This window comes from Heterodontus francisci, unplaced genomic scaffold (genome assembly GCF_036365525.1).
Source record: "Heterodontus francisci isolate sHetFra1 unplaced genomic scaffold, sHetFra1.hap1 HAP1_SCAFFOLD_570, whole genome shotgun sequence".
Classification (NCBI taxonomy): Eukaryota; Metazoa; Chordata; class Chondrichthyes; order Heterodontiformes; family Heterodontidae; genus Heterodontus; species Heterodontus francisci.
Genome location: NW_027141150.1, coordinates 81,387 through 94,165, shown reverse-complemented (window position 1 = coordinate 94,165; position 12,779 = coordinate 81,387).

Here is a 12,779-nt window from a genome sequence, read left to right as displayed (position 1 = left end):
CTGACTGGTGTCTCTCAATCCCCTCTCACTCAGGGTGATATCTGTACACTGACTAGCGTCTCTCAGTCCCCTCTCCCTCAGGGTGATATCTGTACAGTGACTGGTGTCTCTCAGTCCCCTCTCTCTCAGGGAGATATCTGTACACTGACTGGTGTCTCTCAGTCCCTCTCTCTCAGGGAGATATCTGGACACTGACTGGTGTCTCTCAGTCCCTCCCTCTCAGGGTGATAACTGCACACTGACGGGTGTCTCTCGGGGAGATATCTGGACAGTGACTGGTGTCTCTCAGTCCCCTCTCTCTCAGGGTGATATCTGTGCAGTGACTGGTGTCTCTCAGGGTGATATCTGTACACTGACTGGTGTCTCTCAGGGTGATATCTGTACACTGACTGGTGTCTCTCAGTCACCTCTCCCTCAGGGTGATATCTGTACAGTGACTGGTGTCTCTCAGTCCCTCCCTCTCAGGGTGATATTTGCACACTGACTGGTGTCTCAGTCCCTCTCTCTCAGGGTGATATCTGCACACTGACGGGTGTCTCTCAGGGAGATATCTGTACACTGACAGGTGTCTCTCGGTCCCCTCTCTCTCAGGGTGATATCTGGACACTGACTGGTGTCTCTCAGGGTGATATCTGTACACTGACTGGTGTCTCTCAGGGTGATATCTGTACAGTGACTGGCGTCTCTCAGTCCCCTCTCACTCAGGGTGATATCTGTACACTGACTGGTGTCTCTCAGTCCCTCTCTCTCAGGGTGATATCTGGACACTGACTGGTGTCTCTCAGTCCCTCTCTCTCAAGGTGATATCTGTACACTGACTGGTGTCTCTCAGCCCCTCTCTCAGGGTGATATCTGTACACTGACTGGTGTCTCTCAGTCCCTCTCTCTCAGGGTGATATCTGGACACTGACTGGTGTCTCTCAGTCCCTCTCTCTCAAGGTGATATCTGTACACTGACGGTGTCTCTCAGTCCCTCTCTCTCAGGGTGATATCTGCACACTGATTGGTGTCTCTCAGTCCCTCTCTCTCAGGGTGATATCTGTACACTGACGGTGTCTCTCAGTCCCTCTCTCTCAGGGTGATATCTGCACACTGATTGGTGTCTCTCAGTCCCTCTCTCTCAGGGTGATATCTGTACACTGACTGGTGTCTCTCAGTCCCCTCTCTCTCAGGGTGATATCTGTACACAGACTGGTGTCTCTCAGGGTGATATCTGTAAACTGACAGGTGTCTCTCAGGGTGATATCTGTACACTGACTGGTGTCTCAATCCCTCTCAGGGTGATATCTGTACACTGACTGGTGTCTCAGTCCCTCTCTCTCTCAGGGTGATATCTGTACACTGACAGGTGTCTCTCAGGGAGATATCTGTACACTGACTGGTGTCTCTCAGTCCCTCTCTCTCACGGTGAAATCTCTACACTGACTGATGTCTCTCAGTCCCTCTCTCTCTCAGGGTGATATCTGTACACTGACTGGTGTCTCTCAGTCCCTCTCCCTCAGGGTGATTTCTGGACACTGACTGGTGTCTCTCAGTCCCTCTCTCTCAGGGTGATATCTGTACAGTGACTGGTGTCTCTCAGTCCCCTCTCTCAGGGTAATATCTGTACACTGACTGGTGTCTCTCAGGGTGATATCTGTACACTGACAGGTGTCTCTCAGGGTGATATCTGCACACTGACAGGTGTCTCTGAGGGTGATATCTGTACACTGACTGGGGTCTCTCAGGGTGATATCTGTACATGGACTGGTGTCTCTCAGTCCCACTCTCTCAAGGTGATATCTGGACACTGACTGGTGTCTCTCAGACCCTCTCTCTCAGGGTGATATCTGTACACTGACTGGTGTCTCTCAGTCCCTCTCTCTCAGGGTGATATCTGTACACTGACTGGTGCCTCTCAGTCCCCTCTCTCTCAGGGTGATATCTGTACACTGACTGGTGTCTCTCAGGGTGATATCTGTACACTGACTGGTGTCTCAGTCCCTCTCTCTCAGGGTGATATCTGCACACTGACGGGTGTCTCTCAGGGTGATATCTGTACGCTGACTGGTGTCTCTCAGGGTGATATCTGTACGCTGACGGGTGTCTCTCAGGGTGATATCTGTACGCTGACAGGTGTCTCTCAGGGTGATATCTGTACGCTGACTGGTGTCTCTCAGGGTGATATCTGTACGCTGACTGGTGTCTCTCAGGGTGATATCTGTACGCTGACTGGTGTCTCTCAGAGTGATATCTGTACGCTGACTGGTGTCTCTCAGTGTGATATTTGTACACTGACTGGTGTCTCTCAGTCAATCTCAGGGTGATATCTGTACACTGACTGGTGTCTCTCAGTGTGATATCTGTACACTGACTGGTGTCTCAATCCCTCTCAGGGTGATATCTGTGCACTGACTGGTGTCTCAGTCCCTCCCTCTCAGGGAGATATCTGTACACTGACTGGCGTCTCTCAGTCCCTCTCTCTCAGGGGGATATCTGTACACTGGTGTCTCTCAGTCCCTCTCTCTCAGGGTGATATCTGTACACTGACTGGTGTCTCTCAGTCCCTCTCTCTCAGGGAGATATCTGTACACTGACTGGTGTCTCTCAATCCCCTCTCACTCAGGGTGATATCTGTACACTGACTAGCGTCTCTCAGTCCCCTCTCCCTCAGGGTGATATCTGTACAGTGACTGGTGTCTCTCAGTCCCCTCTCTCTCAGGGAGATATCTGTACACTGACTGGTGTCTCTCAGTCCCTCTCTCTCAGGGAGATATCTGGACACTGACTGGTGTCTCTCAGTCCCTCCCTCTCAGGGTGATAACTGCACACTGACGGGTGTCTCTCAGGGAGATATCTGGACAGTGACTGGTGTCTCTCAGTCCCCTCTCTCTCAGGGTGATATCTGTGCAGTGACTGGTGTCTCTCAGGGTGATATCTGTACACTGACTGGTGTCTCTCAGGGTGATATCTGTACACTGACTGGTGTCTCTCAGTCACCTCTCCCTCAGGGTGATATCTGTACAGTGACTGGTGTCTCTCAGTCACCTCTCCCTCAGGGTGATATCTGTACACTGACTGGTGTCTCTCAGTCACCTCTCCCTCAGGGTGATATCTGTACAGTGACTGGTGTCTCTCAGTCCCTCCCTCTCAGGGTGATATTTGCACACTGACTGGTGTCTCAGTCCCTCTCTCTCAGGGTGATATCTGCACACTGACGGGTGTCTCTCAGGGAGATATCTGTACACTGACAGGTGTCTCTCGGTCCCCTCTCTCTCAGGGTGATATCTGGACACTGACTGGTGTCTCTCAGGGTGATATCTGTACACTGACTGGTGTCTCTCAGGGTGATATCTGTACAGTGACTGGCGTCTCTCAGTCCCCTCTCACTCAGGGTGATATCTGTACACTGACTGGTGTCTCTCAATCCCTCTCTCTCAGGGTGATATCTGTACACTGACTGGTGTCTCTCAGTCCCTCTCTCTCAGGGTGATATCTGTACAGTGACTGGTGTCTCTCAGGGTGATATCTGTACAGTGACTGGCGTCTCTCAGTCCCCTCTCACTCAGGGTGATATCTGTCCACTGACTGGTGTCTCTCAGTCCCTCTCTCTCAGGGAGATATCTGTACACTGACAGGTGTCTCTCAGGGAGATATCAGTACACTGACTGGTGTCTCTCAGTCCCTCTCTCTCAGGGTGATATCTGTACAGTGACTGGCGTCTCTCAGTCCCCTCTCACTCAGGGTGATATCTGTCCACTGACTGGTGTCTCTCAGTCCCTCTCTCTCAGGGAGATATCTGTACACTGACAGGTGTCTCTCAGGGAGATATCTGTACACTGACTGGTGTCTCTCAGTCCCTCTCTCTCAGGGTTATATCTGTACACTGACTGGTGTCTCTCAGTCCCTCTCTCTCAGGGTGATATCTGTACAGTGACTGGTGTCTCTCAGGGTGATATCTGTACAGTGACTGGCGTCTCTCAGTCCCCTCTCACTCAGGGTGATATCTGTCCACTGACTGGTGTCTCTCAGTCCCTCTCTCTCAGGGAGATATCTGTACACTGACAGGTGTCTCTCAGGGAGATATCTGTACACTGACTGGTGTCTCTCAGTCCCTCTCTCTCAGGGTGATATCTGTACACTGACTGGTGTCTCTCAGTCCCCTCTCTCTCACGGTGAAATCTCTACACTGACTGATGTCTCTCAGTCCCTCTCTCTCTCAGGGTGATATCTGTACACTGACTGGTGTCTCTCAGTCCCTCTCCCTCAGGGTGATTTCTGGACACTGACTGGTGTCTCTCAGTCCCTCTCTCTCAGGGTGATATCTGTACAGTGACTGGTGTCTCTCAGTCCCTCTCTCTCAGGGTGATATCTGTACAGTGACTGGTGTCTCTCAGTCCCCTCTCTCAGGGTAATATCTGTACACTGACTGGTGTCTCTCAGGGTGATATCTGTACACTGACAGGTGTCTCTCAGGGTGATATCTGCACACTGACTGGTGTCTCTCAGTCCCCTCTCTCTCAGGGAGATATCTGTACACTGACTGGTGCCTCTCAGTCCCCTCTCTCTCAGGGTGATATCTGTACACTGACTGGTGTCTCTCAGGGTGATATCTGTACATGGACTGGTGTCTCTCAGTCCCACTCTCTCAAGGTGATATCTGGACACTGACTGGTGTCTCTCAGACCCTCTCTCTCAGGGTGATATCTGTACACTGACTGGTGTCTCTCAGTCCCTCTCTCTCAGGGTGATATCTGTACACTGACTGGTGCCTCTCAGTCCCCTCTCTCTCAGGGTGATATCTGTACACTGACGGGTGTCTCTCAGGGTGATATCTGTACACTGACTGGTGTCTCTCAGGGTGATATCTGTACACTGACTGGTGTCTCAGTCCCTCTCTCTCAGGGTGATATCTGCACACTGACGGGTGTCTCTCAGGGTGATATCTGTACGCTGACTGGTGTCTCTCAGGGTGATATCTGTACGCTGACGGGTGTCCCTCAGGGTGATATCTGTACGCTGACAGGTGTCTCTCAGGGTGATATCTGTACGCTGACTGGTGTCTCTCAGGGTGATATCTGTACGCTGACTGGTGTCTCTCAGGGTGATATCTGTACGCTGACTGGTGTCTCTCAGGGTGATATCTGTACGCTGACTGGTGTCTCTCAGTGTGATATCTGTACGCTGACTGGTTTCTCTCAGTGTGATATCTGTACGCTGACTGGTGTCTCTCAGTGTGATATTTGTACTCTGACTGGTGTCTCTCAGTCAATCTCAGGGTGATATCTGTACACTGACTGGTGTCTCTCAGTGTGATATCTGTACACTGACTGGTGTCTCAATCCCTCTCAGGGTGATATCTGTGCACTGACTGGTGTCTCAGTCCCTCCCTCTCAGGGAGATATCTGTACACTGACTGGCGTCTCTCAGTCCCTCTCTCTCAGGGAGATATCTGTACACTGGTGTCTCTCAGTCCCTCTCTCTCAGGGTGATATCTGTACACTGACTGGTGTCTCTCAGTCCCTCTCTCTCAGGGAGATATCTGTACACTGACTGGTGTCTCTCAATCCCCTCTCACTCAGGGTGATATCTGTACACTGACTAGCGTCTCTCAGTCCCCTCTCCCTCAGGGTGATATCTGTACAGTGACTGGTGTCTCTCAGTGCCCTCTCTCTCAGGGAGATATCTGTACACTGACTGGTGTCTCTCAGTCCCTCTCTCTCAGGGAGATATCTGGACACTGACTGGTGTCTCTCAGTCCCTCCCTCTCAGGGTGATAACTGCACACTGACGGGTGTCTCTCAGGGAGATATCTGGACAGTGACTGGTGTCTCTCAGTCCCCTCTCTCTCAGGGTGATATCTGTGCAGTGACTGGTGTCTCTCAGGGTGATATCTGTACACTGACTGGTGTCTCTCAGGGTGATATCTGTACACTGACTGGTGTCTCTCAGGGTGATATCTGTACACTGACTGGTGTCTCTCAGTCACCTCTCCCTCAGGGTGATATCTGTACAGTGACTGGTGTCTCTCAGTCCCTCCCTCTCAGGGTGATATTTGCACACTGACTGGTGTCTCAGTCCCTCTCTCTCAGGGTGATATCTGCACACTGACGGGTGTCTCTCAGGGAGATATCTGTACACTAACAGGTGTCTCTCGGTCCCCTCTCTCTCAGGGTGATATCTGGACACTGACTGGTGTCTCTCAGGGTGATATCTGTACACTGACTGGTGTCTCTCAGTCCCACTCTCTCAGGGTGATATCTGTACACTGACTGGTGTCTCTCAGTCCCTCTCTCTCAGGGTGATATCTGTACACTGACTGGTGTCTCTCAGTCCCTCTCTCTCAGGGTGATATCTGTACAGTGACTGGTGTCTCTCAGGGTGATATCTGTACAGTGACTGGCGTCTCTCAGGGTGATATCTGTACAGTGACTGGCGTCTCTCAGTCCCCTCTCACTCAGGGTGATATCTGTCCACTGACTGGTGTCTCTCAGTCCCTCTCTCTCAGGGAGATATCTGTACACTGACAGGTGTCTCTCAGGGAGATATCTGTTCACTGACTGGTGTCTCTCAGTCCCCTCTCTCTCAGGGTGATATCTGTACACTGACTGGTGTCTCTCAGTCCCCTCTCTCTCAGGGTGATATCTGTACACTGACTGGTGTCTCTCAGTCCCCTCTCTCTCACGGTGAAATCTCTACACTGACTGATGTCTCTCAGTCCCTCTCTCTCTCAGGGTGATATCTGTACACTGACTGGTGTCTCTCAGTCCCTCTCCCTCAGGGTGATTTCTGGACACTGACTGGTGTCTCTCAGTCCCTCTCTCTCAGGGTGATATCTGTACAGTGACTGGTGTCTCTCAGTCCCCTCTCTCAGGGTAATATCTGTACACTGACTGGTGTCTCTCAGGGTGATATCTGTACACTGACAGGTGTCTCTCAGGGTGATATCTGCACACTGACAGGTGTCTCTCAGGGTGATATCTGCACACTGACTGGTGTCTCTCAGTCCCCTCTCTCTCAGGGAGATATCTGTACACTGACTGGTGCCTCTCAGTCCCCTCTCTCTCAGGGTGATATCTGTACACTGACGGGTGTCTCTCAGGGTGATATCTGTACACTGACTGGTGTCTCTCAGGGTGATATCTGTACATGGACTGGTGTCTCTCAGTCCCACTCTCTCAAGGTGATATCTGGACACTGACTGGTGTCTCTCAGACCCTCTCTCTCAGGGTGATATCTGTACACTGACTGGTGTCTCTCAGTCCCTCTCTCTCAGGGTGATATCTGTACACTGACTGGTGCCTCTCAGTCCCCTCTCTCTCAGGGTGATATCTGTACACTGACGGGTGTCTCTCAGGGTGATATCTGTACACTGACTGGTGTCTCTCAGGGTGATATCTGTACACTGACTGGTGTCTCAGTCCCTCTCTCTCAGGGTGATATCTGCACACTGACGGGTGTCTCTCAGGGTGATATCTGTACGCTGACTGGTGTCTCTCAGGGTGATATCTGTACGCTGACGGGTGTCTCTCAGGGTGATATCTGTACGCTGACAGGTGTCTCTCAGGGTGATATCTGTACGCTGACTGGTGTCTCTCAGGGTGATATCTGTACGCTGACTGGTGTCTCTCAGGGTGATATCTGTACGCTGACTGGTGTCTCTCAGTGTGATATCTGTACGCTGACTGGTGTCTCTCAGTGTGATATCTGTACGCTGACTGGTGTCTCTCAGTGTGATATCTGTACACTGACTGGTGTCTCTCAGTCAATCTCAGGGTGATATCTGTACACTGACTGGTGTCTCTCAGTGTGATATCTGTACACTGACTGGTGTCTCAATCCCTCTCAGGGTGATATCTGTGCACTGACTGGTGTCTCAGTCCCTCCCTCTCAGGGAGATATCTGTACACTGACTGGCGTCTCTCAGTCCCTCTCTCTCAGGGAGATATCTGTACACTGGTGTCTCGCAGTCCCTCTCTCTCAGGGTGATATCTGTACACTGACTGGTGTCTCTCAGTCCCTCTCTCTCAGGGAGATATCTGTACACTGACTGGTGTCTCTCAATCCCCTCTCACTCAGGGTGATTTCTGTACACTGACTAGCGTCTCTCAGTCCCCTCTCCCTCAGGGTGATATCTGTACAGTGACTGGTGTCTCTCAGTCCCCTCTCTCTCAGGGAGATTTCTGGACACTGACTGGTGTCTCTCAGTCCCTCCCTCTCAGGGTGATAACTGCACACTGACGGGTGTCTCTCAGGGAGATATCTGGACAGTGACTGGTGTCTATCAGTCCCCTCTCTCTCAGGGTGATATCTGTGCAGTGACTGGTGTCTCTCAGGGTGATATCTGTACACTGACTGGTGTCTCTCAGGGTGATATCTGTACACTGACTGGTGTCTCTCAGGGTGATATCTGTACACTGACTGGTGTCTCTCAGTCACCTCTCCCTCAGGGTGATATCTGTACAGTGACTGGTGTCTCTCAGTCCCTCCCTCTCAGGGTGATATTTGCACACTGACTGGTGTCTCAGTCCCTCTCTCTCAGGGTGATATCTGCACACTGACGGGTGTCTCTCAGGGAGATATCTGTACACTGACAGGTGTCTCTCGGTCCCCTCTCTCTCAGGGTGATATCTGGACACTGACTGGTGTCTCTCAGGGTGATATCTGTACACTGACTGGTGTCTCTCAGGGTGATATCTGTACAGTGACTGGCGTCTCTCAGTCCCCTCTCACTCAGGGTGATATCTGTACACTGACTGGTGTCTCTCAGTCCCTCTCTCTCAGGGTGATATCTGTACACTGACTGGTGTCTCTCAGTCCCTCTCTCTCAGGGTGATATCTGTACAGTGACTGGTGTCTCTCAGGGTGATATCTGTACAGTGACTGGCGTCTCTCAGGGTGATATCTGTACAGTGACTGGCGTCTCTCAGTCCCCTCTCACTCAGGGTGATATCTGTCCACTGACTGGTGTCTCTCAGTCCCTCTCTCTCAGGGAGATATCTGTACACTGACAGGTGTCTCTCAGGGAGATATCTGTACACTGACTGGTGTCTCTCAGTCCCTCTCTCTCAGGGTGATATCTGTACACTGACTGGTGTCTCTCAGTCCCCTCTCTCTCAGGGTGATATCTGTACACTGACTGGTGTCTCTCAGTCCCCTCTCTCTCACGGTGAAATCTCTACACTGACTGATGTCTCTCAGTCCCTCTCTCTCTCAGGGTGATATCTGTACACTGACTGGTGTCTCTCAGTCCCTCTCCCTCAGGGTGATTTCTGGACACTGACTGGTGTCTCTCAGTCCCTCTCTCTCAGGGTGATATCTGTACAGTGACTGGTGTCTCTCAGTCCCCTCTCTCAGGGTAATATCTGTACACTGACTGGTGTCTCTCAGGGTGATATCTGCACACTGACAGGTGTCTCTCAGGGTGATATCTGCACACTGACTGGTGTCTCTCAGTCCCCTCTCTCTCAGGGAGATATCTGTACACTGACTGGTGCCTCTCAGTCCCCTCTCTCTCAGGGTGATATCTGTACACTGACGGGTGTCTCTCAGGGTGATATCTGTACACTGACTGGTGTCTCTCAGGGTGATATCTGTACATGGACTGGTGTCTCTCAGTCCCACTCTCTCAAGGTGATATCTGGACACTGACTGGTGTCTCTCAGTCCCTCTCTCTCAGGGAGATATCTGGACACTGACTGGTGTCTCAGTCCCTCTCTCTCAGGGTGATATCTCTACACTGACTGGTGTCTCTCAGTCCCTCTCTCTCAGGGAGATATCTGTACACTGACTGGTGTCTCTCAGTTGCCTCTCTCTCAGGGTGATATCTCTACACTGACTGGTGTCTCTCAGTCCCCTCTCTCTCAGGGAGATATCTGGACACTGACTGGTGTCTCTCAGTCCCCTCTCTCAGGGTGATATCTGGACACTGACTGGTGTCTCTCAGTCCCTCTCTCTCAGGGTGATATCTGGACACTGACTGGTGTCTCTCAGCCCCTCTCTCTCAGGGTGATATCTGTACACTGACTGGTCAAAACAACACGGAAGGCAGCAGTTACGGGTTATAAGTCCAGCTCAATTGGCATACAGATTGGGCGCCACGGGTTGCCTTTGTCGGTGGCAGAGGTCATCGCATCTCACGGGACAGCTACCGTTCGCCTCAAACCGGTCAATAAGGTTCTGTCCCGCCACAGTCCGCCTGCTTCAATGGGTGCTTGGAGCTCAGGGTCACTGCCCGACAAGTGGACTGTAACACCACACCGAACAGCACGACCAAAAAAGGAAAGAAGGTACCAGCCCTTCGTTCTGCAAGCTGGAACGTCAGAACTATGTGTCCTGGCCTGTTGGAAGACCTTACACAAATCAACGATTCTCGGAAGACCGCCATCATTAACAACGAGCTCAGTAGACTCAATGTGGACATTGCAGCACTTCAGGAGACTCGCCTCCCCGCGAGTGGCTCTCTAGCAGAGCAAGACTACACCTTCATCTGGCAGGGCAGGGATCCTGAAGAACCAAGACAGCATGGAGTGGGCTTCGCCATCAGAAACTCCTTGCTCAGCATGATAGAGCCTCCCTCAAATGGCTCGGAACGCATACTGTCCATCCGACTGCTCACCACCTCTGGTCCAGTACACCTACTCAGCATCTATGCTCCAACACTCTGCTCCCCACCTGAAGCTAAAGACCAGTTCTATGAACAACTCCATAACATCATTAGCAGCATCCCCAACACCGAACACCTATTCCTGCTGGGGGACTTTAATGCCAGGGTTTAGTTTAGTTTCGAGATACAGCACTGAAACAGGCCCTTCGGCCCACCGAGTCTGTGCCGACCATCAATCACCCATTTATACTAATCCTACACTAATTCCATATTCCCACCACATCCCCACCTGCCCCTATATTTCCCTCCCACCTACCTAGACTAGGGGCAATTTATAACGGCCAATTTACCTATCAACCTGCAAGTCTTTGGCATGTGGTAGGAAACCGGAGCACCCGGAGAAAACCCACGCAGACACAGGGAGAACTTGCAAACTCCACACAGGCAGTACCCAGAATTGAACCCGGGTCGCTGGAGCTGTGAGGCTGCGGTGCTCAGCACTGCGCCACCGTGCCGCTCGGGTCGGGGCCGACCATGACTCATGGCCCTCCTGCCTTGGGCGCTATGGCGTTGGAAGGATGAATGAGAACGGGCAGAGACTGCTTGAGTTGTGTACCTATCATAACCTCTGCATCACCAACTCGTTCTTTCACACTAAACCCTGTCACCAGGTTTCTTGGAGGCACCCAAGATCGCGTCGTTGGCACCAGCTAGACCTCATTGTCACAAGGCAAGCCTCTTTAAACAGCGTTCAAATCACACACAGCTTCCACAGTGCGGACTGCGACACCGACCACTCCCTGGTGTGCAGCAAGGTTAGACTCAAACTGAAGAAGCTGCATCACTCCAAGCAGAAGGGCCACCCGCGCATCAACACCAGCAGAATTTCTCACCCACAGCTGTTACACAGGTTTCTAAATTCACTTGAAAAAGCCGTTCAAAACACTCCCACAGGGGATGCAGAGACCAAGTGGGCCCACATCAGAGACGCCATCTATGACTCAGCAATGACCACCTTTGGCAAACGTGTGAAGCAGAATGCAGACTGGTTTCAATCTCACTTTGAAGAGCTGGAACCTGTCATAGCCACTAAGCACATTGCACTGTTGAACTACAAGAAAGCCCCCAGCGAGTTCATATCCAAAGCACTTAAAGTAGCCAGAAGCCCTGCACAAAGAACAGCCAGGCGCTGCGCAAATGACTACTGGCAACACCTATGCAGTCATATTCAGCTGGCCTCAGACACCGGAAACATCAGAGGAATGTATGATGGCATGAAGAGAGCTCTTGGGCCAACCATCAAGAAGATCGCCCCCTCAAATCTAAATCAGGGGACATAATCACTGACCAACGCAAGCAAATGGACCGCTGGGTTGAGCACTACCTAGAACTGTACTCCAGGGAGAATGCTGTCACTGAGACTGCCCTCAATGCAGCCCACTCTCTACCAGTCATGGATGAGCTGGACATACAGCCAACCAAATCGGAACTCAGTGATGCCATTGATTCTCTAGCCAGTGGAAAAGTCCCTGGGAAGGACGGCATTACCCCTGAAATAATCAAGAGTGCCAAGCCTGCTATACTCTCAGCACTACATGAACTGCTTTGCCTGTGCTGGGACGAGGGAGCAGTACCCCAGGACATGCGCGATGCCAATATCATCACCCTCTATAAAAACAAAGGTGACCGCAGTGACTGCAACAACTACCGTGGAATCTCCCTGCTCAGCATAGTGGGGAAAGTCTTTGCTCGAGTCGCTCTGAACAGGCTCCAGAAGCTGGCCGAGCGCGTCTACCCTGAGGCACAGTGTGGCTTTCGTGCAGAGAGATCGACCATTGACATGCTGTTCTCCCTTCGTCAGATACAGGAGAAATGCCGTGAACAACAGATGCCCCTCTACATTGCTTTCATTGATCTCACCAAAGCCTTTGACCTCGTCAGCAGACGTGGTCTCTTCAGATTACTAGAAAAGATCGGATGTCCACCAAAGCTACTAAGTATCATCATCTCATTCCATGACAATATGAAAGGCACAATTCAGCATAGCGGTGCCTCATCAGACCCCTTTCCTATCCTGAGTGGTGTGAAACAGGGCTGTGTTCTCGCACCTACACTTTTTGGGATCTTCTTCTCCCTGCTGCTTTCACATGCGTTCAAATCTTCAGAAGGAATTTTCCTCCACACAAGATCAGGT